At 45.5% G+C, this 24261-nt stretch overlaps 2 long non-coding RNA genes, 1 other non-coding gene and 1 pseudogene across 3 annotated transcripts in view; all 4 read left to right on the forward strand.

Annotated features, from left to right (window-relative positions):
- Window positions 1–280: 280 nt before the first annotated feature.
- On the forward strand, window positions 281–1916 carry LOC145330275 (uncharacterized). The gene is made up of 2 exons (XR_013883345.1): window positions 281–548; window positions 650–1916. It is a non-coding gene; the product is annotated as an uncharacterized LOC145330275 (long non-coding RNA).
- Window positions 1917–2038: 122 nt separating this feature from the next.
- The window catches only part of LOC145330274 (uncharacterized), a 29706-nt gene continuing 7483 nt past the window's right edge, over window positions 2039–24261 (forward strand). The window contains exon 1 of the long non-coding RNA XR_013883344.1: window positions 2039–2269. This is a non-coding gene — a long non-coding RNA (uncharacterized LOC145330274). The remainder of the gene's footprint in view (window positions 2270–24261) is intronic.
- Window positions 2318–4108, forward strand: LOC145330922 (small subunit ribosomal RNA; annotated as a pseudogene).
- LOC145330925 (large subunit ribosomal RNA) lies at window positions 4523–7846 on the forward strand. Its single transcript, XR_013883595.1, has one exon. It is a non-coding gene; the product is annotated as a large subunit ribosomal RNA (ribosomal RNA).

Below are 24261 nucleotides of genomic sequence, written 5' to 3' on the forward strand. Positions count from 1 at the left end.
TAGAGTACTACTAAGCTATCCGCGTAGAATCAGTCATTATGCGAATTCAAGATTCACTCCAGGGTAGGCTTAAGGATTACTACTACTGGATGGGGCCCAATGGGCGCCGCTGGGCGCCCAAAAACTCTGCAGATACCGGTGAACGGGGGGGGAGACGTTTTCAAAAAAAATTATTAGGCGTTTTATACTATTATATAATATTATATTAATAATATACTAATAATATAGGGTATTTTTTTTCAAAAATTTTATTTTTTAATAAGGTAAAAATTTTCAGAAATTTTCAACTAGTGCTCCCATAAGCGGATTTTCAAAAGTATATAGGGGATAACATATTTTTTCGTAAGAGGGACCCGCGCGCGCGAGGCAAAGGACACCATGGACACCATCCATGCCCTTGTCAAGCGCTAGCGGCTTACGGGAGCTTGATGTTAGATGAACCGGCACCCTACCTTATGAGGTAAAGGTAGGGGAAGAGAAGAGATAGACGCCCGCTATCTCTAGGCACCCTTGTTAAGGGAGAAGCCTGGTTAAGTAAGACGGTGAAGGTGACACCAGTCAAAGGAAGGAGACTGTGGTGAGGTGGACACCACAGTCAAAGGAAGGCACCTTTAGTAAGGGAGAAGCCTGGTTAAGTAAGACGGTGAAGGTGACACCAGTCAAAGGAAGGAGACTGTGGTGAGGCGAACACCAAGTCAAAGAAAGTCGGGAGAGATAGATGCTGGCTATCTCTAGGCACCCTTGTTAAGGGAGAAGCCTGGTTAAGTAAGACGGTGAAGGTGACACCAGTCAAAGGAAGGAGACTGTGGTGAGGTGGACACCACAGTCAAAGGAAGGCACCTTTAGTAAGGGAAGCCTGGTTGAGTGAGAAGGTAGACTAAGATAGAGCGCCCGCTATCTTAAGTCAAGCTGGTGAAGGTGACACCAGTCAAAGGAAGGAGACTGTGGTGAGGTGGACACCACAGTCAAAGGAAGGCACCTTTAGTAAGGGAAGCCTGGTTGAGTGAGAAGGTAGACTAAGATAGAGCGCCCGCTATCTTAAGTCAAGCTGGTGAAGGTGACACCAGTCAAAGGAAGGAGACTGTGGTGAGGTGGACACCACAGTCAAAGGAAGGCACCTTTAGTAAGGGAAGCCTGGTTGAGTGAGAAGGTAGACTAAGATAGAGCGCCCGCTATCTTAAGTCAAGCTGGTGAAGGTGACACCAGTCAAAGGAAGGAGACTGTGGTGAGGTGGACACCACAGTCAAAGGAGGGCACCCTAAGTAAGGGAAGCCTGGTTGAGTGAGAAGGTAGACTAAGATAGAGCGCCCGCTATCTTAAGTCAAGCTGGTGAAGGTGACACCAGTCAAAGGAAGGAGACTGTGGTGAGGTGGACACCACAGTCAAAGGAGGGCACCCTTAGTAAGGGAAGCCTGGTTGAGTGAGAAGGTAGACTAAGATAGAGCGCCCGCTATCTTAAGTCAAGCTGGTGAAGGTGACACCAGTCAAAGGAAGGAGACTGTGGTGAGGTAGACACCAAGTCAAAGGAAGTGTGTTATAGACCTGGGTAGAAGGAAGGGCACCTTCAACCGTGGTGAAGTAGACACCAAGCCTAAGGTTAGAAGGGCGGGAGAACCATAACCAAGGAGACTTTAGACTGTCCCACTCAAGAGGTTCCCGTTTAGAGCTTAAGGGCAACGCTACTGACTTCAAGAGACCAAGTTTGAAGGCTACAGTAGGCAACCAGACATCAGCCTGCCGAAGTTACCGTGTGGGCTGAAGGTCGAGTCGACTGTAGTCTAACTGTGGGTGAGAGGTTAAGAGCGGGCTGGCTTGCGGGTGAGAGTGGACAGTCAAAGAGTGTCTTAGGAGGGTAACCTTGACTACGTCCAAGGTATCCTTTGAAGGAGGATAGAGAGGTGCCAGCTATTGTTAACCCAAGCTAGGGCACCTCAAAGCAAAGCCAAGCGCTTGCAAGCTGGCAAAGCAAGCGCTGTGTTAAAGGAAGGAAACGAAGGAAAGGAAGTTTAAGACTTAAGACTGACTTCAAGAGACCAAGTTTGAAGGCTACAGTAGGCAACCAGACATCAGCCTGCCGAAGTTACCGTGTGGGCTGAAGGTCGAGTCGACTGTAGTCTAACTGTGGGTGAGAGGTTGGTTGAGAGACTTAACCAAGGGGTCTATAGGAAGGTAGACACCTAAAGACTTAAGACTGGCTTCAAGAGACCCAAGTTTAGAGCTAAAGGGCAAGCTAGGTTAAGGGTGTTGCTGGCTTGCTTGTGGGTGAGAGGTTCCAGTCAGAGTCTTAACCAAGGGGTCTATAGGAAGGTAGACACCTAATCTGGTTGATTCTGCCAGTAATATATGCTAACGTCAAAGCCTAAGCCATGCATGTGCCAAAGTGAGAGAGACTACGAAAGGCTCATTAAAACATATCAACTTGATCGAACAGAAGGAGCAGCGGAAGGATAACTTTGGTAATTCTCAAGCTAATACATAAGACAAGGCAATAGGAGTTGTGGAAGGTAAGCGCTTGAGAAACCAAACACGGAAGTGTACTAAAGTTGACCTGAAGCCGTTCTTGATAGTTCAGTTAACCTGACTATCAGTTCATTCATGGTATGACCTATCAACTGTAGACTGGGTGCCTTAGGCGCACAGTTGTTATGACGGGTAACAGAGAATCAGGGTTCGATTCTGGAGAGGGCGCCTTAGAAATGGCTACCACATCTAAGGAAGGCAGCAGGCGCGCAAATTACCCATTTGTTAAAGACAGAGGTAGTGACGGAATATAACAATACAAGACTCTTTCGAGGCCTTGTAATTGGAATGATGTTAATCTAAATTAATGTCAAAGGATCAATTGGAGGGCAAGTCTGGTGCCAGCAGCCGCGGTAATTCCAGCTCCAATAGCGTATACTAATGTTGCTGTGGTTAAAAAGCTCGTAGTCGGAAGATTGTCAAGTGGGAGCCCTGGCGCAAGCGCTAGCGGTTCTTATTGATTGGTTGGAAAGGACAAGTCAATTGACTTTCAAAGGTTGATTGAGCTGGGTCTGTGTTTACTTTGAAAAAACAAGAGTGCTAAAGGCAGACCAGTAGTCGGAATAGTTGTGCATGGAATAATATAACAAGGAGTTGTGTATGTTATGTTGGTCTCAACCATAACTTGATGATAAATAGAGACTGACGGGGGCATATGTATTCAAGCGCTAGAGGTGAAATTCTTGGACCGTTTGAAGACATCCAAAAGCGAAAGCATATGCCAAGTATGTTTTCATTGATCAAGAACGAAAGTTAGAGGATCGAAGGCGATTAGATACCGCCCTAGTTCTAACCATAAACGATGCCAACCAGTAATCTATCGCATGTCTATTGACGTGGTGATAGGCGACTTTTGGAAACTAAAGTTATTTGGTTCCAGGGGAAGTATGGTTGCAAAGCTGAAACTTAAAGTAATTGACGGAAGGGCACCACCAGGAGTGGAGCTTGTGGCTTAATTTGACTCAACACGGGAAAACTTACCAGGCCAGAACACTAGAAGGATTGACAGACTAAGTGCTCTTTCTTGATTTGGTGGTTGGTGGTGCATGGCCGTTCTTAGTTGGTGGAGTGATCTGTCTGGTTAATTCCGATAACGAACGAGACTCTCACTTACCAATAAGGACACTGTTTCCAAATTGAAGTCGGGTGGAAACATTAACTAACTTGAAGATGTGTGTCTTCTTGGAAGGGTTAGTTGAACGAAGTAGCTAAAGAAAGAGCAATAACAGGTCTGTGATGCCCTTAGATGTTCTGGGCCGCACACGTGCTACAATTGAATATATAACCCGTCCCTGGTTCGAAAGGACTAGGCAAGCGGTTAATATATTTAACAGTCGGGATTGTCGCTTGAAAGTGTTCGACATTAACCTGGAATTCCTAGTAAAGGCAAGTCAATAGCTTGCCTTGATTGAGTCCCTGCCCTTTGTACACACCGCCCGTCGCTACTACCGATTGAATGTCTTAGTGAGAACCATGGAAGGAGCCCTAACACTTGACCTGGGTACCTGAAGTAGTTCAAGCTGTGTCATTTAGAGGAAGTAAAAGTCGTAACAAGGTTTCCGTAGGTGAACCTTCGGAAGGATCATAGTGGAGTTGTATTGTCGGGAACAAGGAATCGTAGAGCTAGTCTTAACGAATCCATACCAGGCCAAAGGCGCCTGCCAAAGAGAAAGCGCAGGTGAAGGCGCTAAAGCAAAGCTAGTGGACAAGGGAACACTAGGCTTGTAGCTTGAAGAAGATAGTAGCTAAACACTAGAGTGAATGTGAATCGCTGGTCACATGAACATAGCTTGGTTGAACGCAAGCGCAGGAAACAAAGCAAGGCTTTGGTTTCGTATTCCTTGTCAGAATGTGGGCATAAGGAGGCAAGGCACCCGTCCATAGGGCGGTTCTTCCTACCCTTCGTTTAGAAGGTAGGAGAGAGGACAGTAATATATGCGACGGATCCAAAGAGCTACGTAAAGGTCTAATTTGAGAATTAGCGGCAGTTTGACTCAATAAGAGTGTTTGATAGAGAATGAAAGACCCGCTTGACTTAAGCATATCAATAAGCGGAGGAAAAGGAATCCAAGGAGACCGTCTTAGTAATAGCGAATGACAAGACGGTAGCTCTAGGCTGAGTCTCTCTGTAAGAGGGACTGTGAGGCGCAAGCAAGCGGGTAGTCTAGGCTTCCCATGGCAAGGTCTCTCGTGAATGTGGTTCGTTCATAGGAAAGGTGAAGGACCAAGAGAGCTGGGAAGGTCTAGGCACGCCCGCTTGAGAGTGGAGTAGGAATATTTGGAATTGTATTCTGAAGGTTGAGGTAAACCATTCATTAAGCTAAAGACTGGCGGCAAGGCCAATAGCAAACAAGTACCGTGAGGGAAAGTTGAAAAGAACTTTGAAGAGAGAGTCAAAAGTATGTGAAATTGTCCTTTGACAAACGGTGTAAGGGTCTCAAGCTGGTATTCCTTGTGTTCATAGGAAGGTGAACCTGGGTACCAGTTAGAGTCAACCTTGAAGGAGAAGGAAGGAGGTGCATTAGACGGGAGAGCTAGCACTTCAGTTGTGTGTAGAGGGCGGCATAGCGAGCGCTAAAGCACTCGTTGTTGAAAAGTAAAGACGGTGACATCGACCCGTCTTGAAACACGGATCAAGGAGTTTAACAGGCGGACAAATAGAACCCAAGTAGAGGGTTGGTGTGAAGGGAAGTCAAGTGGGAAACCAAGGCATGTGGTTTCGTTGAAGGCTTGCTATAGTAGTAGCGGCAAAGTCAGATTGAGTGAATCTGTTAAGACCCGAAAGATGGTGAACTATGCTTGATCAGGGTGAAGCCAGGTGAAAGCCTGGTGGAGGCCCGTAGCAATTCTGACGTGCAAATCGATTGTCAGAGTCGAGTATAGGGGCGAAAGACTAATCGAACTATCTAGTAGCTGGTTCCAGTCGAAGTTTCCCTAAGGATAGCTGTAATTCACAAGGATAGTTTCATCTGGTAAAGCCAATGACTAGGAGGAATGGGATTGGAACGATCTCAACTCATTCTCAAACTATAAATGGATGAGAATAGCTTGGCGCTTAAGTAGAAGGCCTTGCTAAAGTCGGAAGGAATATGAAAGGACGTGTGGGCCATTCTTGGTAAGCAGGACTGGCGCTGTGGGATGATCCAAACGCAGAGTTAAAGTAACAAAGTCATAGTTCATAAGATACCACAAAAGGTGTTGGTTTCTTAAGACAGCAGGACGGTGACCATGGAAGTTGGGACCCGCTAAGGAGTGTGTAACAACTCACCTGTCGAAGAAAGCAGTCCTGAAAATGGATGTTGCTAAAACTATAGAAGGACTTATACTCCAGCTGTGCCTAGAGGTTGGCTAGGCACAAGTAGGCTGGTAATAACGTGGCAAGAAAGGGCCAGTTAAAGTAAAGTCGGGAGCAACGTTGTGTGCAGATCTTGGTGGAAGTAGCGAATAATCCAAGGAGGGATTGGATAGTCGAAGTGGAGAAAGGTTTCGTGTGAACAGTAGTTGAACGCGAGTCAGGCGGTTCTAATCTAAAGTTGAAGTATGTACAAGGCACAGGCAAGTGCAAGCGGAGAAAGGGAAACTTGTTAGAGTTCAAGTTCCTATACCAGTCTCATCCTAGCATATAGGCCTGGGTAACCAGGAAAGTGGATTGGGATTCCTTCTAACCCCAGAGAGAGAGTTGTCTTTTCTATATAAGCGAAAGGTCACCTTGAAACACTGTCAGAGTGAGTAAAGGTAACCCTAGCTAAGAACACGTCCGTTCAAGACGTGTCTCTGGTGGAAGCTGGACCTTGAAAACCAATCTTAAGGCTATGGTTGAACTGGTGTAGGCCGTACTCATATCCGCAGCAGGTCTCCAAGGTTAAGAACCTCTGACCAATAGAATAATGTAGGTAAGGGAAGTCGGCAAAATGGTTCTGTAACTTTGGGAGAAAGAATGGCTCTGAAGGCTAAGCTAGTCGGGTTTAGCGTGGAAGTGCCCTTGGATTGGAAGGACTGGATGTGGTTCGGACCTTTAATCTTGAAGGCATGGAAGCGCTAGGCTTCATATACTTACGTATATACGTCTAGCTATCAATAGCTTGATCAGAACTGACACGAGCAGGGGGAATCCGACTGTTTAATTAAAACAAAGCATCGAGATAGTCAAAGGGTGACATTGACTCGATGTGATTTCTGCCCAGTGCTCTGAATGTCAAATGGAAGAGGTCCCATTAAGCGCGGGTAAACGGCGGGAGTAACTATGACTCTCTTAAGGTAGCCAAATGCCTCGTCAGATAACTACTGACGCGCATGAACGGATTAACGAGATTCCCACTGTCCCTATCTACCATCTAGCGAACCCGCAGTCAAGGGAACGGACTTGTGGATATTAGCGGGGAAAGAAGACCCTGTTGAGCTTGACTCTAGTTTCGCTTGGTGGAGAGGAATACTTGAAGTAGGATAGAGAGGAGGTGTAAAAGCCAGTCTTGAAATACTCTCACACGTATGTCTTCTCTGCTTAAGAAGTCGGAAGGGAAAGACAGCTAGGCTTAATGCCTTGCTTCAGTTGTAGAAGGAAGTTGAAAGGGCAACCCTAACCTCAGAGAGAGTGAGGCAGGGAGTTTGACTGGGGCGGTACATCTGTCAAACGATAACGCAGGTGTCCTAAGGTTGGCTCCTCAAGGAAAGAAACCTTGAATAGAGTAGAAGGGCACAAGCCAGCTTGAGTTCTCCTTTCAGTACAAGGAGAACCTTGGAAACAACGGCCTATCGATCCTCTTTAATTCGTGGTTTGAAGGAAGAGGTGACAGAAAAGTTACCACAGGGATAACTGGCTTGTGGCTGCCAAGCGTTCATAGCGACGTAGCTTTTTGATCCTTCGATGTCGGCTCTTCCTATCATTTTGAAGCAGAATTCAGAAAGTGTCGGATTGTTCACCCGTCAAAAGGGAACGTGAGCTGGGTTTAGACCGTCGTGAGACAGGTTAGTTTTACCCTACTAATAGGGAGGACTAGTCTTGAGTAAGGCTCTTTAGTACGAGAGGAACCAGAGCCTGGTACCGCTGGTGTTTCTGTTGTTTGACTTGTCAGAGCAGATGCGCTAAGTACTTTGGTTAATAGCTGAACGCCTCTAAGCTAGAGACCAGTCTTGAGAGCTATCTAAAATTAGTGAGATTGTCGGGAAAGGAGCAGCTAGGCGCAAGCCTGGTAGAACGAAAGCTATATCTATCTATCGCTCCCAATCACTGTGTCCCAAGGACACGACTTAGGAGGAAGGCCCCGTTGTTCATCATTAGACTCATACAGAGTCGAGTGACTGAGACGGTGAGCTGTTCCTGACACCCACCTGACGACTTAACAGGTGCCCACCAACAACCTTTGACACTCGGCAGATGAAGCCGTTGTCACCAGCTTGGGAGACTGGATTTTAGCGCTAGAGAGAGCGCACCTGGAGGGAGACCCCTACCGCTGTGTAGGGTGAACCCTGAGAAAGGTGCCCTCTCTGCGCTAAAATTCGTGTTTTTTGAGCTGGTGGTGGGGGATGAGGGATCCTGGTCATATTGATAAATTATTTGGCGTTTTTGCGCTTAAAACTTGCGCTTAAAGTCGCGCCCTTTCGGGCGCGAAGAATAGGCAACAGTCAGAGAGCCAAAACAAGCTTTGCAGCCCTGCCGGCGGCACACGACTTTTTGGTTTTTTGAGAGGCCGAAAAAAACGCGTGGTCTTAAGAAATCCACGACTAGAATGCGCCTTCACTTGTAATGAATTTTGCAAATTGTAACCCAACCCTTCGATACGAGTCAAGGCTCACTGAATTTCGGCCTCTCAAAATTGGGTTTTTTTGATTTTCCGAGGGTTTTTTTATGGTTAGACGCAGATTTTGCGCTGCTACAGGCTGGCGCCTTGGGCCCAAGCAAAACTAGTGAGCCTTGACTCGTATCGATGAAAAAATCCATCGATACGAGCTAAGGCTCACTGTTACAAGTCAAGGCTCAGTCCTAGGAAAAAAAGGCAGTGAGCCAAAGCTCGTATCGATAGAAATTTCATCGATACGAGTCAAGGCTCACTATCCATCGATACGAGTTAAGGCTCACTGTTACAAATGAAGGCTCAGTCCTAGGAAAATGAAAATACAGTGAGCCTTGACTCGTATCGATGGATTATTTCATCGATACGAGTCAAGGCTCACTGTACAAGTCAAGGCTCAGTCCTAGGAAAAAAAGGCAGTGAGCCAAAGCTCGTATCGATAGAAATTTCATCGATACGAGTCAAGGCTCACTATCCATCGATACGAGTTAAGGCTCACTGTTACAAATGAAGGCTCAGTCCTAGGAAAAAGAGGCAGTGAGCCTTAACTCGTATCGATAGAAATTTCATCGATACGAGTCAAGGCTCACTATCCATCGATACGAGTTAAGGCTCACTGTTACAAATGAAGGCTCAGTCCTAGGAAAAAGAGGCAGTGAGCCAAAGCTCGTATCGATAGAAATTTCATCGATACGAGTCAAGGCTCACTATCCATCGATACGAGTTAAGGCTCACTGTTACAAATGAAGGCTCAGTCCTAGGAAAAAGAGGCAGTGAGCCTTAACTCGTATCGATAGAAATTTCATCGATACGAGTCAAGGCTCACTATCCATCGATACGAGTTAAGGCTCACTGTTACAAATGAAGGCTCAGTCCTAGGAAAAAGAGGCAGTGAGCCTTAACTCGTATCGATAGAAATTTCATCGATACGAGTCAAGGCTCACTATCCATCGATACGAGTTAAGGCTCACTGTTACAAATGAAGGCTCAGTCCTAGGAAAAAAAGACAGTGAGCCTTGACTCGTATCGATGAAATAATTCATCGATACGAGTTAAGGCTCACTAAAATTAAAATAAATGTAAAAAATATAGATAATTTTGAATTTTATTGTTAAAATAGAAATTTATATTAAATATTTAATTTTCAAACTTAACTCTAGATTCTTAAAACCTTCACCAAAGTAAGTAGGAATCAACGTAGACTTTTCAGGATAGACACACATCATAGTGCCCCTAAAAATCAATCAATAGAGGAATTATATGGCGCAGACACTTGTATTTAAGACACGGTTAGACGGATTATCTTAGGGTTAGACGTAGATTTTGCGCTGCTACAGGCTGGCGCCTTGGGCACCCTATAAGGACACTTAAGACCGTAAGCGAGGACACCAAGCCTGGACACCACCCAAACCGAAGATAGATGCAATTTTTTAGCATTTTTTTGATATTTCACTCTTTTATTCTCTATTATCCACTCTATTGGTACCCTCATTCCTATGTCCCGATAAGATTCTACGCAGTCGGGACATTGGAAAGCGGGTCAAATCTGCTTACGGTATGAAGGTTCCCTTATACCCGCTATAAGGACACCAAGCCTGGACACTAGCGCTCGTATAGGAAGCCTATATGCTTGTGGTTAGACGTAGATTTTGCGCTGCTACAGGCTGGCGCCTTGGGCACCCTATAAGGACACTACGACCGTAAGCAAGGCACCCAAGCCTGGACACTAGCGCTCGTATAGGAAGCCTATATTCTTAGGGTTAGACGTAGATTTTGCGCTGCTACAGGCTGACGCCTTGGACACCCGTATACCAAGCCTATATGTTAGGGTTAGACGTAGATTTTGCGCTGCTACAGGCTGACGCCTAGGCACCCAAGCCTGGACACCAGTCTTGGTATACCAAGGGCTTATCTTAGGGTTAGACGTAGATTTTGCGCTGCTACAGGCTGACGCCTAGGACACCAATCCAAAGTCAGTGAGCCTTGACTTGTAAGGGAGACAGTGAGCCTTGACTTGTAAGGAAGACAGTGAGCCTTAACTCGTATCGATGAAAAAATCCATCGATACGAGTCAAGGCTCACTGTTACAAGTCGAGGCTCACTACATACAAATCAAGGCTCAGTCCCTTACAAGTTAAGGCTCAGTCCTAGGAAAAAAAGACAGTGAGCCTTAACTCGTATCGATAGAAAGTTCATCGATACGAGTCAAGGCTCACTAACCCATCGATACGAGTCAAGGCTCACTGTTACAAATCAAGGCTCAGTCCCTTACAAGTCAAGGCTCACTACTAAGAAAAAGAGGCAGTGAGCCTTGACTCGTATCGATAGAATATTTCATCGATACGAGTTAAGGCTCACTAATCCATCGATACGAGTCAAGGCTCACTGTTACAAGTCGAGGCTCAGTCCTAGGAAAAAAAAGACAGTGAGCCAAAGCTCGTATCGATGGAGAAATTTCATCGATACGAGTCAAGGCTCACTAACCCATCGATACGAGTCAAGGCTCACTAACCCATCGATACGAGTCAAGGCTCACTAACCCATCGATACGAGTCAAGGCTCACTGAAGGAGAGGGCACCCAGGCATAACCACACGGTGCCTTGAGATCTTGCTGGACCTCTGGATTGGTCATAACGTGCCACAGTCACCCGAGCGAAGCGAGGGTAAGAGTAAGGGGAGATAGGAAGGTAGAACCACCCGTAGATAAGCCATAACGTGTCCGTGCCAGGGGGAAGCCGAGCGAAGCGAGGCTTCCCCTAGTGTCTTGAAACCCGAGCGAAGCGAGGCGTGATAGTAAGGGGAGATAGGAAGGTAGAACCACCCGTAGATAAGCCATAACGTGTCCGTGCCAGGGGGAAGCCGAGCGAAGCGAGGCTTCCCCTAGTGTCTTGAAACCCGAGCGAAGCGAGGCGTGATAGTAAGGGGAGATAGGAAGGTAGAACCACCCGTAGATAAGCCATAACGTGTCAGTGTCACCAATACTGAAAACCCAGGTAAACCACCTCGTTGACAGGGTAAAGGAAGGCATCCATCCAAAGCCATTTCAATCTCTGAAGTGCCTTCAGTTGCAACCGTTTTAGAGGGAGCCCTTACTCGCTCCGCTTAAGAGAGAAGCTGCACTCGTGGTCACCCTCTAAAACGGGTGACTGAAGGCTTGCTTCAGAGATTGAAAGGTTGATGGATGGATAATAGCGTTGTCCGTGTCCCCCCTATACACGTCGCTTCGCTCCGGTTAAAGACACTTGAGGTATGGGACCCAAGCCAGCGCACACAAGGTCTGTGTCTCGCTATCGCTCGAAACAGACACCTCACTGCGTTCGGGTTTCAAGACACTTACGGTATGGGAACCAAGCTGCCACCTCGTTGACGGGTTAAGGAGAGAATCCAACCCCGTAAGCTTTCAATCTCTGAAGTGACTTCAGTTGCAACCGTTTTAGAGGGAGCCCTTACTCGCTCCGCTTAGAAGAAGCTGCACTCGTGGTCACCCTCTAAAACGGGTGACTGAAGTCTAGCTTCAGAGATTGAAAGCTAGTTGGATTGATAATAGCGTTGTCCGTGTCCCCCGTGAATCATGCCTAACCCTGTAGTACAGTCACCCAAGCTGACTTAAGGGCACCTTGACTACTGTAGATTGTTTGACAGTCGACTATACCAAGCTAGCGGGCACTTATACTCGTCTAAGGGAACCCTAGTCCAGCTTCAAGACACTTAGGCACCCGTAAGCCAGCATAAGGGAAGCCTACTTCAGCGCTAGTGAGCCTTAACTTGTAGTATAGTGAGCCTTGACTTGTAAGGGTGAGCCTTGACTCGTATCGATGAAAGATTCCATCGATACGAGTCAAGGCTCACTATACTACAAGTTAAGGCTCACTATACCATGCTAGCGGGCACTTATACTCGTCTAAGGGAACCCTAGTCCAGCCTGAAGACACTTAGACACCCGTAGTCTACCCTACTGGCGCCCTTTACCAAGCCTAAGTATCCTTAGTCAACCGTAAGCAAGCCTAGAGTAACCCTTGTCAAGCGGGAGAAGGTTGCCTTACTCTATCCTAACCTTCCTCTACTTATCCCTACTTAAGCGCCCTTAGACTGCCCTCTACTACCCTAAAGACAGTCTTACTTAAGCCAGGACACCAATACCCAGGTTAGCTAATACCCAGCTACCCGTAGGTGACCCCCAAGTAGCCCTCTCGAAGCTAGAACCAAAGATAATTAACCGTTGTTAAGTTATAACCAACCGTTGTCCACTTATAAGCCTTCTATACTTCGCTATCTTCCCTCTATCTGCCCTCTATCTACCCTCTATAGGCCCTATTTACATCGTAGACTGCCTTAGTAGACACTTTTGTGTTGCCATTAGACACTAAAACCTCCACCGAGTCCATATAGGGTCTACGTAGACTTTCCGGTGAAGACGCACATCATAGTTCCCCAAGAAAATACACTAGAGTTCAAAATTACACTTATAAATGTTTAAAAACATTAAATACCAAGTTGACAAAATCCATGTTTCTTCGATAACTAGCGAACGGATTGAGCTAGAATCGATGTTAAGGTGTCTAAATGACCGTCTTGACCCCAGGAACTCACTCACGAAGTTTGAAGAGTCTAGGCCAATTTTAAGATAGGCGGACCAAACGATTTGTGTTTTGGATTACAAGTTTTGGCTCACTTTTTTATCCAAAATTCTTAAAAAATCAGTTTTTCCTCGGAAAACTTTTTTGTTTCTTAACCGATTTTGGACTTCAAGGTGGCAAAATGTCCGTCTCAATATGCTGGATTTACCCTATCAATTTGACGGAGCTGGGTCAATTTTAAGGGGGGTGGACCAAACGATGTTTGATTTTTTTAGTGAGCCAAAGCTCGTATCGATGGACTCTAAAATCACTATAACTTTTTTGTTTCTCAACCAATCTTGGACTTCAAGACGGCTATCGATTCAGCTCATTGAGACGCTTCGTTTGCCGTGTTTAGACCTTTCCTAACCCTATCCGTTCGCTAGTTATCGGGGAAAACGTGTTACATCGAGAGCCAGTTTTTCCCCGATAACTAGCGAACGGAGAGGGTTAGGAAAGGTCTAAACACGGCAAACGAAGCGTCTCAGTTAGCTGAATCGATAGCCGTCTTAAACTCCAAGATCCGTTGAGAAACAAAAAAGTTATAGTAATTTTAGTGTCCATCGATACGAGTCAAGGCTCACTTGCACTTTTCCAAATTTCGGCCTCTCAACTCATCGATGCAAATTCTGTCTTTTTTGAATAACTTTTTTGTTTTTTGAGCTACACTCGATGTTAATACGGCAAAATGAGCGTCTCATCATGCTGGATTCACCCTATAAATTTGACGGAGCTAGGACAATTTTAAGGGGGGCGGACCAAACGATGTATGTTCATCGATACGAGTCAAGGCTCACTTACAAGTTTTGGCGTTTTCATACATCGTTTGGTCCCGCTATCTAAATCTTGCCCTAGACTTGTCAAACTTCTTGAGTGTGTTCTACCCATTGAGACGGTCATTTAGACACCTTTCCCAAGTATTTAGCTCAATCCGTTGAGAAATGGTGGAAAAAACTTACTTTTTTCAAATACGCGAGAGGCCGAAAATTGTGTAAGTGAGCCTTGACTCGTATCGATGGACTCTAAAATCACTATAACTTTTTTGTTTCTCAACCGATCTTGGAGTTTAAGACGGCTATCGATTCAGCTAACTGAGACGCTTCGTTTGCCGTGTTTAGACCTTGTCTAACCCTCTCCGTTCGCTAGTTATCTGGGAAAATGTGTTACATCGAGAGACAGTTTTTCCCCTATAACTAGCGAACGGAGAGGGTTAGGAAAGGTCTAAACACGGCAAACGAAGCGTCTCAGTTAGCTGAATCGATAGCCGTCTTAAACTCCAAGATCCGTTGAGAAACAAAAAAGTTATAGTAATTTTAGTGTCCATCGATACGAGTCAAGGCTCACTTGCACTTTTCCAAATTTCGGCCTCTCAACTCATCGATACAAATTCTGTCTTTTTTGAATAACTTTTTTGTTTTTTGAGCTACACTCGATGTTAATACGGCAAAATGAGCGTCTCATCATGCTGGATTCACCCTATAAATTTGACGGAGCTAGGACAATTTTAAGGGGGGCGGACCAAACGATGTATGTTCATCGATACGAGTCAAGGCTCACTTGCAAGTTTTGGCGTTTTCATACATCGTTTGGTCCCGCTATCTAAATCTTGCCCTAGACTTGTCAAACTTCTTGAGTGTGTTCTACCCATTGAGACGGTCATTTAGACACCTTTCCCAAGTATTTAGCTCAATCCGTTGAGAAATGGTGGAAAAAACTTACTTTTTTCAAATACGCGAGAGGCCGAAAATTGTGTAAGTGAGCCTTGACTCGTATCGATGGACTCTAAAATCACTATAACTTTTTTGTTTCTCAACCGATCTTGGAGTTTAAGACGGCTATCGATTCAGCTAACTGAGACGCTTCGTTTGCCGTGTTTAGACCTTGTCTAACCCTCTCCGTTCGCTAGTTATCTGGGAAAATGTGTTACATCGAGAGACAGTTTTTCCCCTATAACTAGCGAACGGAGAGGGTTAGGAAAGGTCTAAACACGGCAAACGAAGCGTCTCAGTTAGCTGAATCGATAGCCGTCTTAAACTCCAAGATCCGTTGAGAAACAAAAAAGTTATAGTATTTTTAGAGTCCATCGATACGAGTCAAGGCTCACTTGCACTTTTCCAAATTTCGGCCTCTCAACTCATCGATACAAATTCTGTCTTTTTTGAATAACTTTTTTGTTTTTTGAGCTACACTCGATGTTAATACGGCAAAATGAGCGTCTCATCATGCTGGATTCACCCTATAAATTTGACGGAGCTAGGACAATTTTAAGGGGGGCGGACCAAACGATGTATGTTCATCGATACGAGTCAAGGCTCACTTACAAGTTTTGGCGTTTTCATACATCGTTTGGTCCCGCTATCTAAATCTTGTCCTAGACCCGTCAAACTTTGTGAGTGTGTTCTACCCATTGAGACGGTCATTTAGACACCTTTCCCAAGTATTTAGCTCAATCCGTTGAGAAATGGTGGAAAAAACTTACTTTTTTCAAATACGCGAGAGGCCGAAATTAGTGTTAGTGAGCCTTGACTCGTATCGATAGAACATAAACGGTTTGGTCCGCCTACCTTAAAATTGTCCTAGACTCTTCAAACTTTGTGGGTGTCTTAGGCTCATTGAGACGGTCATTTAGACACCTTAACATCGAGTCTAGCTCAAAAACTGTCCATATGGTGGAGAAAACTTGGATTTTTCAAGTGTATAGTGAGCCTCGACTTGTAAGTAGTGAGCCTTAACTTGTAAACGGTTTGGTCCGCCCCCCTTAAAATTGTCCTAGCTCCGTCAAATTTTGTGGGTGTCTTAGGCTCATTGAGACGGTCATTTAGAGTACTTAACATCGAGTCTAGCCCTCTCCGTTCGCTAGTTATCAAGGAAACTTGGATTTTTCAGTATACGTAGTGAGCCTTAAGACGTATTACAAGTCAAGGCTCACTACTGTACCTCAATACTCGCTTACGTACATCAATACTCGCGTTCATACTTCACTCCAACCCTTCTCCCCCGTGTCTTAGGCGCCCTATACCGTGTCTTAGGCTTGACTAACCCTACTCTAGGCGCCCTTAAGCGGGAATAGCGCTTGATATAGGGTTCGTATCTTGACTTAGGCTCCCTATACCGTGTCTTAGGCTTGTCTACCCTTACTGTAGGCGACCGTAAGCTGGATTAGGCACCCTATACCGTGTCTTAGGCTCCCTATACCGTGTCTTAGACTTGACTACCCGTACTATAGGCGCCCGTAGACTGGATTAGCGCTTGGTAGAGGGTTCGGATCTTGACTTAGGCTCCCTATACCGTGTCTTAGGCTTGTCTACCCTTACTGTAGGCGACCGTAAGCTGGATTAGGCACCCTATACCGTGTCTTAGGCTCCCTATACCGTGTCTTAGGCGACCGTAAGCTGGACTAGGCATCCTATACCGTGTCTTAGGCTCCCTATACCGTGTCTTAGGCTCCCTATACCGTGTCTTAGGCGACCGTAAGCTGGACTGGGCACCCTATACCGTGTCTTAGGCTCCCTATACCGTGTCTTAGACTGGTCTACCCGTACTCTAGTCTTCCCTACTGCCGTCTACATGTCTACCTACTACCCTCCCTTACTAACCTGGGCAGCGAGCCTTCACTTGTAACAGTGAGCCTTGACTCGTATCGATGGGATAGTGAGCCTTGACTCGTATCGATGAAATATTCCATCGATACGAGTCAAGGCTCACTGTCACTTTACCCTAGGACTGAGCCTCGACTTGTAAGGGACTGAGCCTTCACTTGTAAGTAGTGAGCCTTAACTCGTATCGATGGATTAGTGAGCCTTGACTCGTATCGATGAAATATTCCATCGATACGAGTCAAGGCTCACTGTCACTTTACCCTAGGACTGAGCCTCGACTTGTAAGGGACTGAGCCTTCACTTGTAAGTAGTGAGCCTTAACTCGTATCGATGGATTAGTGAGCCTTGACTCGTATCGATGAAATATTCCATCGATACGAGTCAAGGCTCACTGTCACTTTACCCTAGGACTGAGCCTCGACTTGTAAGGGACTGAGCCTTCACTTGTAAGTAGTGAGCCTTAACTCGTATCGATGGATTAGTGAGCCTTGACTCGTATCGATGAAATATTCCATCGATACGAGTTAAGGCTCACTGCCACTTTTTCCTAGGACTGAGCCTTGATTTGTAACAGTGAGCCTTGACTCGTATCGATGGGATAGTGAGCCTTAACTCGTATCGATGAAATATTCCATCGATACGAGTTAAGGCTCACTGCCACTTTTTCCTAGGACTGAGCCTTGATTTGTATCAGTGAGCCTTGACTCGTATCGATGAATTTCTCCCTCGGGTTTTTTTGATTTTTTTTTTCCATCGATACGAGTCAAGGCTCACTGCCTCTTTTTTCAACAGTGAGCCTTAACTCGTATCGATGGGATAGTGAGCCTTGACTCGTATCGATGAAATTTTCCATCGATACGAGTTAAGGCTCACTGCCACTTTTTCCTAGGACTGAGCCTTAATTTGTAACAGTGAGCCTTGACTCGTATCGATGGGATAGTGAGCCTTAACTCGTATCGATGAAATATTCCATCGATACGAGTTAAGGCTCACTGCCACTTTTTCCTAGGACTGAGCCTTCATTTGTAACAGTGAGCCTTGACTCGTATCGATGGGATAGTGAGCCTTAACTCGTATCGATGAAATATTCCATCGATACGAGTTAAGGCTCACTGCCACTTTTTCCTAGGACTGAGCCTTCATTTGTAACAGTGAGCCTTGACTCGTATCGATGGGATAGTGAGCCTTGACTCGTATCGATGAAATTTTCCATCGATACGAGTTAAGGCTCACTGCCACTTTTTCCTAGGACTGAGCCTTGATTTGTATCAGTGAGCCTTGACTCGTATCGATGGAAATTTCATCGATACGAGTCAAGGCTCACTATCCCATCGATACGAGTTAAGGCTCACTACTTACAAGTGAAGGCTCACTATACTAGGACTGAGCCTCGACTTGTAAGGGACTGAGCCTTGATTTGTAACAGTGAGCCTTGACTCGTATCGATGGGATAGTGAGCCTTAACTCGTATCGATGAAATATTCCATCGATACGAGTTAAGGCTCACTGCCACTTTTTCCTAGGACTGAGCCTTGATTTGTAACAGTGAGCCTTGACTCGTATCGATGGAAATTTCATCGATACGAGTCAAGGCTCACTATCCCATCGATACGAGTCAAGGCTCACTACTTACAAGTGAAGGCTCACTATACTACCGCTTAAGTAGGGTACCCTTAGGCCGGCATACGGGTGTCCTAGTGTCTTCAAGCTTGAGTAGGGTTCCCTTACACCAGCCTACGTTCCTTCTAGCTTAGTATAGCGTGCCTTAAGCGGGAGTAGGCGCCCGTAGAGCGAGGTATCAACACGAGCTTGAGTGTCAAACACCATTCCTTAGTCAAGGTGACTGGATGTCACCCTATACACGTATACTGGAATACTCGCTCCGGTACCTCGACTTTGGCGCACTACCAGCGGAGAATGGGTTGAGATAATGGAATGAAACTTTGTGTGTATGATCTTGAGGGCATTTAGAGCATCTTTTATTAAAGACAGTTTGAGATTGGACGACTCCTTATACGGGTTAAGGTAGCCTGACTTTAGGGCACCTTAACTGGGTCTTAGAGTGCCCCAATCTCAAACTTCCTTTAATAAAAGATGCTCATAATGGTGTCAAGAATGTCCACACTAAGTTTCATTCCATTATCTCTAACCGTTCTCCGTTGGTAGTGCGCCAAAGTCGAGGTACCGGAGCGAGTCCGTATAGGGGGTTGCGTATACGGGTGGATGGGTTGGGAGACTGCTCTCTCCGGTTACTCGACTTTGGCGCACTACCAGCGGAGAATGGGTAGAGATAATGGAATGAAACTTTGTGTGTATGATCTTGAGGGCATTTAGAGCATCTTTTATTAAAGACAGTTTGAGATTGGACGACTCCTTATACGGGTTAAGGTAGCCTGACTTTAGGGCACCGTAACCCGATCTTAGAGTGCCCCAATCTCAAACTTCCTTTAATAAAAGATGCTCATAATGGTGTCAAGAATGTCCACACTAAGTTTCATTCCATTATCTCTAACCGTTCTCCGTTGGTAGTGCGCCAAAGTCGAGGTACCGGAGCGAGTCCGTATAGGGGGTTGCGTATACGGGTGGATGGGTTGGGAGACTGCTCTCTCCGGTTACTCGACTTTGGCGCACTACCAGCGGAGAATGGGTAGAGATAATGGAATGAAACTTTGTGTGTATGATCTTGAGGGCATTTAGAGCATCTTTTATTAAAGACAGTTTGAGATTGGACGACTCCTTATACGGGTTAAGGTAGCCTGACTTTAGGGCACCGTAGCTTGATCTTAGAGTGCCCCAATCTCAAACTTCCTTTTATAAAAGATGCTCATAATGGTGTCAAGAATGTCCACACTAAGTTTCATTCCATTATCTCTAACCGTTCTCCGTTGGTAGTGCGCCAAAGTCGAGGTACCGGAGCGAGTCCGTATAGGGGGTTGCGTATACGGGTGGATGGGTTGGGAGACTGCTCTCTCCGGTTACTCGACTTTGGCGCACTACCAGCGGAGAATGGGTAGAGATAATGGAATGAAACTTTGTGTGTATGATCTTGAGGGCATTTAGAGCATCTTTTATTAAAGACAGTTTGAGATTGGACGACTCCTTATACGGGTTAAGGTAGCCTGACTTCAGGGCACCTTACCTGGGTATTGGAGTGCCCCAATCTCAAACTTCCTTTAATAAAAGATGCTCATAATGGTGTCAAGATCATCCACACTAAGTTTCATTCCATTATCTCTAACCGTTCTCCGTTGGTAGTGCGCCAAAGTTGAGGTACCGGAGCGAGTCTGACTTACAGTCACCTTGACTACTGAATAGCGTTTGACACTAGCGCTCGTATTGGTACCTCGACTTTGCCGCTCTACCAGGCTGCCTACAGTCAAGCCAGCTTAACCAAACTTTGTACAGGGCACCCTCTGGCATCAAAGAGCATATCATCTCGAAGTAAGGGGTCCGTTTAGACGACTCTAGAGGGCACTTAGGGCGCCCTGAAGGAGGGTAGGGTGAAATCTTGAAGAATCTTGGTTTCACTCTACCGCCTTCAGGGGGTCATAAGTGCCCTCTAGAGTGACTTTAGACTATAGGTTGAAATGGTAACTGACTTTTATTTGCCAAGACGAATCCATAGACACCTTAAACTCCTTTCTAGCTCATCTGTGGCCTGAGTTATGAAAATTTAGGGTGCCCTTTCGGTAGGTTGAGTGCGCCAAAACCGTAACCGCATGAGTGGAAACATCGACCTTTGAACCTGGGTTCACTTTGGATAGCTCTAACTTTGGCTAGGATTGAGCTACATAAGACTTTAAGTACTCAAATTAAACATCTTGGCAAGCCTAACAACTTTTATTAAAGGTTTTGGACAAGATTTTGACTTCCTGGGGGGGTTAGGGGGCGCCAAAGACGAGAACCGAAAAAATTTCAAGATTTGAGTTTGCGTAAGATTTTTTTTGCACGTTTTTGCCCATAGAATCAGTTCTAGGCATCCAAAATCACTTTCAAAGGTGTTTTTGGTGTCAGGGGACTATGCTGGTTCATATTAGATCAAAAAATCGCGATGTCAAAATTTTGACCCAAAACCCAGATTTTGAGATTTTGAGTCCTCGTCTTTGGGGGGGCACCCTCCCCTTGAAAGTTGTCCAAATGCCTTCCCAAGCTAGTATGTGGTCAGACACATGCCCAAGAGTATCTGTACTCAATTTGAAGTCATTATCTCAACTTTGAAGCATTTTACAGCACTTCTACCAAAACCCTCGAAAATGGCCATTTTTGGCAAAAACGCTAAGGGTATAGCATGGAAAAATCATCGATTTTGGTCAAAATTTTGATTGACCCAAAAACCATCCTAAATCATCCCAATGGACCCCAAACTAAGATTGAATGCCTTTGGGCCGCTCAAATAGCTCATTTTTGCATAAAAAATCGACTTTTTTTGATTTTTGCAACATCGCGTATTTCCAGATTTTGACGGTATAGGGTCACTCTGGGTGCCCTCAGCGCCTTGAAAGTTGAGATATGACCTTGTCAAGCTAGGATATGATAGTCAGATGCCTACTGGACACTATAGAAAAGACTAGAGGTCGATATCTCAACTGTAGCCTGACTGGTGGAGTGGCAAAGTCAAAACTTGGATCTAGCGCTAAGCCGGATTTGAGCTGCAGATTTGACCTGGGTGTCTTCAGGGCGCCCTAAGTGCCCTCTAGAGTGACTTTAGACTAGCTAATGTGTAGAGTTATCTCTTCAGCATGCCAAGACGTCTCTGTAGACACCTTAACCTCGTTCCTAGCTCAACTGTAGCCCATTTGGTGACTTGCCAAAGACGAGGAACCGTCTTGAGCACTGGTTTTGCAGATCTGCGGTTACTGTTCTCGTCCTGCTGAGACGGGTTGCGTGTGGTAGAATCATCCTAACTCCACTCTCCGTCAACGTAGAAACGAGTTTAAGGTGTCTATGGATTCGTCTTGACATGCTGGACATCTTTTACGACCATTATAGGGGTCTTGCGCCAATATAGAGGGCACTTAAGGCGCCCTGAAGTCGGGAGACCCGAATCCAAGTTTTGGGGTACCAGGCTTCAGGGCGCCCTAAGTGCCCTCTAGAGTCGTCTAAACGGACCCTTTACTTCGAGATGATATGCTCTCTGATGCCTAATGGTGCCCTGTACGAAGTTTGGTTAAGCTAGCTTGACTGTAGGCAGACTGGTAGAGCGGCAAAGTCAGACGAGCGAAAAATGTGGGACACCTGTAAGTGGAATGACCCCAGGGGGGGTATACCTGGGTACTTTTTGGTGAAGGCGATCACTTTAAACCTTATAAACGTTGTCCCTATACCCAATAGACTTGATTAGAAGCATTAAAACCAAAATCCAAGACACAAAATTTTTTGACTCGATTTTGAAAATCACGCCAGGGGGGTGCGGAGGATGAAAAATTGAAAAAAAAAAAAGTTGTCTCCAAATGTGGTTTTAATGGTTCTAATCAAGTCTATTGGGTATAGGGAGAACGTTTATAAGGTTTAAAGTGATCACCTTCATCAAAATGGACCGACCCTACCCCCTGTCAGGACATCGATTTTTGAGATTTCACAGTACTGCCCAGGGGGGGTAACCTGGGTCCATTTTGGTGAAAGCGATCCCTACCCAGGTGCGAGCCTTAACTTGTAACAGTGAGCCTTGACTCGTATCGATGGGATAGTGAGCCTTAACTCGTATCGATGAAATTTTCCATCGATACGAGTCAAGGCTCACTGCCTCTTTTTTCAACAGTGAGCCTTAACTCGTATCGATGGGATAGTGAGCCTTGACTCGTATCGATGAAATTTTCCATCGATACGAGTTAAGGCTCACTGCCTCTTTTTCCTAGGACTGAGCCTTGATTTGTAACAGTGAGCCTTGACTCGTATCGATGGGATAGTGAGCCTTAACTCGTATCGATGAAATTTTCCATCGATACGAGTTAAGGCTCACTGCCTCTTTTTCCTAGGACTGAGCCTTCATTTGTAACAGTGAGCCTTGACTCGTATCGATGGGATAGTGAGCCTTAACTCGTATCGATGAAATATTCCATCGATACGAGTTAAGGCTCACTGCCACTTTTTCCTAGGACTGAGCCTTGATTTGTATCAGTGAGCCTTGACTCGTATCGATGAATTTCTCCCTCGGGTTTTTTTGATTTTTTTTTTCCATCGATACGAGTCAAGGCTCACTGCCTCTTTTTTCAACAGTGAGCCTTAACTCGTATCGATGGGATAGTGAGCCTTGACTCGTATCGATGAAATATTCCATCGATACGAGTTAAGGCTCACTGCCACTTTTTCCTAGGACTGAGCCTTCATTTGTAACAGTGAGCCTTGACTCGTATCGATGGGATAGTGAGCCTTAACTCGTATCGATGAAATATTCCATCGATACGAGTTAAGGCTCACTGCCACTTTTTCCTAGGACTGAGCCTTGATTTGTATCAGTGAGCCTTGACTCGTATCGATGAATTTCTCCCTCGGGTTTTTTTGATTTTTTTTTTCCATCGATACGAGTCAAGGCTCACTGCCTCTTTTTTCAACAGTGAGCCTTAACTCGTATCGATGGGATAGTGAGCCTTGACTCGTATCGATGAAATTTTCCATCGATACGAGTTAAGGCTCACTGCCACTTTTTCCTAGGACTGAGCCTTGATTTGTATCAGTGAGCCTTGACTCGTATCGATGGAAATTTCATCGATACGAGTCAAGGCTCACTATCCCATCGATACGAGTTAAGGCTCACTACTTACAAGTGAAGGCTCACTATACTAGGACTGAGCCTCGACTTGTAAGGGACTGAGCCTTGATTTGTAACAGTGAGCCTTGACTCGTATCGATGGGATAGTGAGCCTTAACTCGTATCGATGAAATATTCCATCGATACGAGTTAAGGCTCACTGCCACTTTTTCCTAGGACTGAGCCTTGATTTGTAACAGTGAGCCTTGACTCGTATCGATGGAAAATTTCATCGATACGAGTTAAGGCTCACTATCCCATCGATACGAGTCAAGGCTCACTACTTACAAATGAAGGCTCAGTCCTAGGAAAAAGAGGCAGTGAGCCTTGACTCGTATCGATGGAAAATTTCATCGATACGAGTTAAGGCTCACTATCCCATCGATACGAGTCAAGGCTCACTACTTACAAATGAAGGCTCAGTCCTAGGAAAAAGAGGCAGTGAGCCTTGACTCGTATCGATGGAAAATTTCATCGATACGAGTTAAGGCTCACTATCCCATCGATACGAGTCAAGGCTCACTGTTACAAATGAAGGCTCAGTCCTAGGAAAAAGAGGCAGTGAGCCTTAACTCGTATCGATGGAAAATTTCATCGATACGAGTTAAGGCTCACTATCCCATCGATACGAGTCAAGGCTCACTGTTACAAATCAAGGCTCAGTCCTAGGAAAAAGAGGCAGTGAGCCTTAACTCGTATCGATGGAAAATTTCATCGATACGAGTCAAGGCTCACTATCCCATCGATACAAGTTAAGGCTCACTGTTGAAAAAAGAGGCAGTGAGCCTTGACTCGTATCGATGGAAAATTTCATCGATACGAGTTAAGGCTCACTATCCCATCGATACGAGTCAAGGCTCACTGTTACAAGTTAAGGCTCGCACCTGGGTAGGGAGGGTAGTAGGTGTCCTAAGGTCAAGTTGACATCGACTGGTATACGTATATATATAGGGGTCCCAATCTCAAAAACGGAAGGACAGCGCTCTCA

This window comes from Acartia tonsa, chromosome 10, assembly GCF_053477335.1.
Source record: "Acartia tonsa isolate MP-2025a chromosome 10, ASM5347733v1, whole genome shotgun sequence".
NCBI classification, from domain to species: domain Eukaryota; kingdom Metazoa; phylum Arthropoda; class Copepoda; order Calanoida; family Acartiidae; genus Acartia; species Acartia tonsa.